The following is a 6099-nucleotide window of genomic DNA, read 5'->3' on the forward strand; positions in this document are numbered from 1 at the left end:
TAATCATTAATTAAGTGTATATATATATATATATATATATATATATATATTCATTTAATAGCAACTTAATTATTCTGTATTTTACATTTTTAATTCTAATGATCAAATTATATTTTATTATTTCAAATTATTAGGTATTCCTATATATATATATATATATATATATATATATATATAGCAACTTAATTATTCTGTATTTTACATTTTTAATTCTAATGATCAAATTATATTTTATTATTTCAAATTATTAGGTATTCCTATATATATATATATATATATATATATATATATATATATATATATATATATATATATATATATATATATATATATATATATATAAATATAGGAATACATATTTGTTTATAAACAATTGTTAGTGAATCGTTGGGAATGGTCCAAGGCCAAATGAATATATGAAAACAGCTCAAAATTTTCGAGATTCAACATAACAGGTTTTGCTTATCGTGTCGGAAACATATAAAGATTAAGTTTAAATTTGGTCAAAAATTTATGGGTCGTCACAGTACCTACCCGTTAAAGAAATTTTGTCCCGAAATTTGATTGGGATGGTCATTACTAACAATAAATATGTTTTCATGACTCATACGAGTTGAAATTTAGAGCTTTATCACCATTGAGTAATAAGGATAAAATAATTCGATTATTCGAAGAGTACGAATGAAGCTATCACCAAAGAGTGAAATTTGGAATCAAAGATTCGTCTTAACATTTGACATAGTCACATTTGAATTTAGAAATAAGGTGCGTCTTAACTTTTGACGTTGCCTTGGTTGAATTCCGGAATTCAAGGGGTTTAAATAAAATCTTCGAAATCTAAAAGATTGGATTCTTCGGTGAATAAGGAAATTAAGATCTCTTTAATTAAATGCTAACATCTGTCTTGATTGCTCTGTTTGATATTTCAACTATAAATTTATCTCCTCCGTTCTATTATTCTCACCATTCTTATACTTTCTTTCTTAGTTCATACATCCAAAAGATTGTGAAAATGCTTAATCCCGTTCTAATCCTTGATATTTTTCTAATTATCATTCCTGTCGTCCTTCTTTTCAATCTTCCACCAAAAAAATCTGTTTACTTCTACTATTACCTTGGGGTGATACTATTCTTAATTATACCGTGTCTTTATATTTCTCTTCGTATTAATACCCACGGTTTGTAATTTATATGTTTGTGATCGGCTTTATATTTTTCTTTATATTTCGGAGCTCTATGCTTTTGTTTTCTCTTCCTGACATTAAATCAAGCGAATAATGATCCAGATTTCGTAGGTATGAAGTTTCGAATGATCATAATATACTATGTAGAGAGGAAAGGTAATAGCACGATTTGATTTGTCGAATTTCCAGAATCCCTGAGGATAGAATTATCAAGAATATATTTTTTTATATGTTCAGAGGTTAAGTAGAATGAAAGAGTTATGTAACATGTCACATGATGACGTTGTGATCGGTGAATCATCATGTTTCATTAGAACTTTCAGCATGACTTACTGTAATAAAATGACGTTGGCCAAGTGTCATTATATTATACTATCTCATGCTCAAATTCTTAACACTTCTCCAGAATTCATTCATAATTTATACTTAGATGTTACAGAATATTGAAAACTAAAACAGTTTTCAATATGATGTAATACAGATAGCACGAAGAGGTATATAATTTTGGACAAGAATATCTATGAAAATATTCTCAGAAATATCGAAAATATTTATGTGATATTTTGGAATTTCTATGTTCAAAAGTTGATGAAGAAAAATTTTCCGCAAGATTTTAACATGACTTCGGAGCAAGATATTCTCCAAAGATTTCATCGGATACAGAATTATCTGAATTCTTGTAATACAGGGTTTGGTCCTTGTATTTGTCCTTGGTCTTCTTCATGGTTAGCTCAATCTATTTTTCAATACCAAATTTTCTATCGAGCGTTCCCAACACTCCATTCTTTATTACCAAACTCTTGGCCATTTAGACCATCTACAATTTTGCTGTTTCCTCTTCATTTAATGCAGCCATATCCGAATCATCGGTTATCAATCCGAGGTGTTTTTAGATGATTAAACGCTGATTGTAATCGTCAAGATACAAAGGATGCTTAAGATGAAATCAAGTGGCAAACTTGAGAAATTATTTAATTGCAGTAGGTGTAACTTATTAACGATATTTTAAGTCAAAATGTTATAATTAATATTTCCTACTCTTTTAACACTTTTTAATTGTCCAAGGTTAGTAGTCCAATGTTAGTAGTCCAATAGTCCAATATATAGTCTTAAAATTTAAAATATTTAAGATCTGAAGATGATGAAGAAAATTTTATGTAGTTAATTAATTGGTTACTAATCAATTTTATTATATTCTTTATTTTCTTCATTATGCCACTTGTTAAATCTTGACTTGGATTTTGATCGGCAGAAACTCGTATATGAAATTGAATTGGGATGAAAATGGTTATTCTTTGGTGAACGATTACGTATATCTGTGGTTGTATGTAGGATAGTAAATGACTGTTGAATCAAATTTGAAGAATGTACAGTGTAACATGTTAATGTGAAAACTAAATATTTCTAGGGTATTACCAACTCGTTAAAATATTTTCATCATTAATAGTTTGTACAAGAGAACTTTTAATTACCATCTTTATGAAAATATAGATACATATATATTTTCTTCAGATGAAATCATGGATTTAATGAGTCAATAAGATATTAATCTCATCTGATTTATTGTTAGAATGAGAATATATAATCTCTAAAACTTTAGAAATTACATAATTGTTATGTAGAATGAAGATAATCGATGTAGAACGATATGTAGAACGAAGATAAAGTATATAGAATGATACGTAGAACGATGATTATTCTCGAGGTACCGAATGAGATGTTGAGGCGTGTGACGTTGAAACTTGGGTTGTTGGTGGTACTGGTGTTCATGTTAGTGGTACTGGTGCTGGTAATGTTGCTGAAGCTGGTAATTTTTGCACCATAATTTCCAAAGCCTCTTTTCGAGCGTGAAGCTCGTTGACTTCTTACTCCAGAATGATTATCGGTAGGAACGAGCGAATGAATAAGGTTTAGAATCTGAGTTGTGATATAATCGTGGCGAGATACTCTAAAAATGAGAGAGAAAATGGTGTTTCGAACAGGTTCACCGGTAAATGCTTCAAGTTCTTCGCCAAGAGGTGAATTAGGTTGGTGGAAGGGATCGCCTTCTTCGCTTCTCCATTGATTAAGTCGACTACGAACTCAACCCAATTCATCCAGAATAGGTGATGGCTAATTGGTTGATCCATTCCGGTTATACTGCTTTCGGAGTTCGAGTGGAAATCCATATCGGAATAGCTGTCGGCATCCGAGGAATTTGAACTAGTTGCGAGTTCCATTTCGTACGATTGAGTAAAGGATTTTTCGTTATGAAATGATTTCAGGCTATCGGATGGTATTCTAACTACATAAAATATCTATATATATAGAACAAAAGATTTCATAGATTACGGAGGAATTTACGGAATATGTCAGGCAAAGTTTATAGTAAGCATATACGCTAAGATGTGAATTTTTGTCTGTACTCTATTCATTCAATCCAGGCAGTAAGATATGTCTAGATTAAGAATGATAAGCAAGTGATTCTCCAAGAATGATAAGCAGGTAATTTTTCGACACGAAATGATAAGCAAAACTTTTTGACATGCAGACACGGTTGAAGTCCAGACTCACTAATGCATCTAAACAACTATCAGTTAGACACACTAATGCAAGACCTGGTTCGCTAAGACCACTGCTCTGATACCACCTGTAAAGACCCATCCTAATCCATCTGGACGAATACATTACATTTGATTACATCGCGAGGTACTTGACCTCTATATGATACATTTACAAACATTGCATTCGTTTTTAAAAGACAAACTTTCATTTCATCGAAAGTTGACGGCATGCATACCATTTCATAATATATCCAACTATAATTGACTTAATAATAATCTTGATAAACTCAACGACTCGAATGCAACGTCTTTTGAAATATGTCATGAATGACTCCAAGTAATATCTCTAAAATGAGCAAATGCACAGCGGAAGATTTCTTTCATACCTGAGAATAAACATGCTTTAAAGTGTCAACCAATAGGTTGGTGAGTTCATTAGTTTATCATAATCGATCATTTCCATCATTTTAATAGACCACAAGATTTTCATTTCCATTTCTCATAAATATACGTCCCATACATAAAGACAAAAATCATTCATATGGATTGAACACCTGGTAATCGACCTTAACAAGATGCATATAGAATATTCCCATCATTCCGGGACTCCCTTCGGACATGATAAATTCAAAGTACTAAAGCATCCAGTACTTTGGATGGGGCTCGTTGGGCCCGATAGATCTATCTTTAGGATTCGCGTCAATTAGGGTGTCTGTTCCCTAATTCTTAGATTACCAGACTTAAAAAGGGGCATATTTGATTTCGATAATCCAACCATAGAATGTAGTTTCGATTACTTGTGTCTATTTCGTAAAACATTAAAATAGCGCATGTATTCTCAGTCCCAAAAATATATATTGCAAAAGCATTTAAAAAGGGAACAAATGAAACTCACTCTACAATAATTTTTAGTAAAAATATTCATACGACGATACTGAACAATGCAGGGTTGGCCTTGGATTCAAGAACCTATATCATTTATATATATGTTAACACACATAATTGTAATTGAATGAATTTATATATTATATTTTAAATTATATATATTTTATATATTTAATTTGTGTATATATTTAAATTGATTAATATTTATATAGTTATTTTAATATCTATATATGATTAGTGTTATATTAAAAATACCTAATTTTTTATATTTGAATATTTATATAAAAATGTTAATATGATTAATATATAATTATATGTAATATTAATATAAGTATATATATTTTTTTTATATACATAGTATTTATTTGGTAAAATAATATTTATGATTGTAATAAAATTTGTATTTGGTTATAATGATAATGATAATAATAATAATAATAATAATAATAATAATAATAATAATAATAATAATAATAATAATAATAATAATAATAATAATAATAATAATAAAGAGTAATAAGTAAACTACCTCAAAGAAATAGTCCTTAAAAAAATGCCCAAGTCCAGGTTTGAACCCGCGACGTCCCGCTAACCCTATAACAACCTAAACTAAATGATCTTCTTATTGTTTTTCCGATTTAAATGGTACTTAAATTTTATTAACCCTTGTCTGTGAATCATCATACCCTAATCATCTCATCACCATAACTTCTTTTCTGTTTCATCACCATGTATCCTTATCAATATACATTATCAATGTACTCATTCATTACCATGAAATCGCCTTTATCATATTCCTTTCACCATCATCACTAACATCGTTCATTATGATCATCAAGATCAATAAATTATGATTCATTACTCCCTATATATATTTCGCTATCTATTACCTTAGAATCTTTATTATCATGTACCATACATTAACCTAGTCATTATTATTATTATTATTATAATGCATCACCATAATCATTATTCCATAATCAATACCATCATGATCATGATCATAATCCTAACTATATCATAATCTAAATCATCATCAATTTCCATCTTAATCATCCTAAACTAATCATCTATATCATATTCATAATCATAATCATACCATCGTGATCATCTTTCCACATGTCATCGATCGAAATCATCATTTATATCAATCTCACCATCATCATATTTATGTTATCATCTGTTTAAAAAAAGAAAATATATCGGCAGGTTCCTTCATCCATTAGCCAGGAGTATAGTTGGTGGGCTTTCTGATGGCCCAATAGCAGCCCATGAAACAGCCCGTTTAGCAATTCAACAAGACCCACTAACCAATTACATCTCGACCCAATTCATGTATCTGTTTCATAGATTAGGAATTAGATTGATAAGCACGACAGGAAAAGTAGCAGTGGGGTCTTCCTTCTACTCATCATCGATCATTATCATTGTTGTCGTTGTTATACCATCACAGCAACATGTTAATATCATCTTCATCATTGCTAAAA

Source organism: Rutidosis leptorrhynchoides, chromosome 10, assembly GCF_046630445.1.
Source record: "Rutidosis leptorrhynchoides isolate AG116_Rl617_1_P2 chromosome 10, CSIRO_AGI_Rlap_v1, whole genome shotgun sequence".
NCBI lineage: Eukaryota > Viridiplantae > Streptophyta > Magnoliopsida > Asterales > Asteraceae > Rutidosis > Rutidosis leptorrhynchoides.